The sequence below is a fragment of the Frankliniella occidentalis genome, unplaced genomic scaffold (genome assembly GCF_000697945.3).
Source record: "Frankliniella occidentalis isolate FOCC.00 unplaced genomic scaffold, Focc_3.1 Scaffold32, whole genome shotgun sequence".
Taxonomy (NCBI): Eukaryota; Metazoa; Arthropoda; class Insecta; order Thysanoptera; family Thripidae; genus Frankliniella; species Frankliniella occidentalis.
The window spans coordinates 146,575-146,873 of record NW_026267162.1 but is presented as its reverse complement, the minus strand read 5'-3'; positions in this window follow the sequence as shown (position 1 = coordinate 146,873).

Sequence of the window (299 nt, the reverse complement as noted above, 5' to 3'; positions counted from 1 at the left end):
TTCTCTCGCCGCCTAGGTAGTGTAGTGGTTATCGCGCTCTAGCTGGCCCCGTTCCCCCGGGGGTCGTTGGTTCGGATCCCCGGACCGGCGGCCCTCTCCCCTCCCCTCCCTCCCCCCGGGGCAAGCGATGATGAGGAGCGATAACCACTGACACCTAGGCTCATTTTGCATTTTTTCTGAATTTTAGGTTAGGTTAGGTTAGGTTAGGCCAGTCTTTGTTCAAATGGCAAAATGAGCCTAGGTGTCAGTGGTATCGCTCCTCATCATCGCTTGCCCCGGGGGGAGGGAGGGGAGGGGAG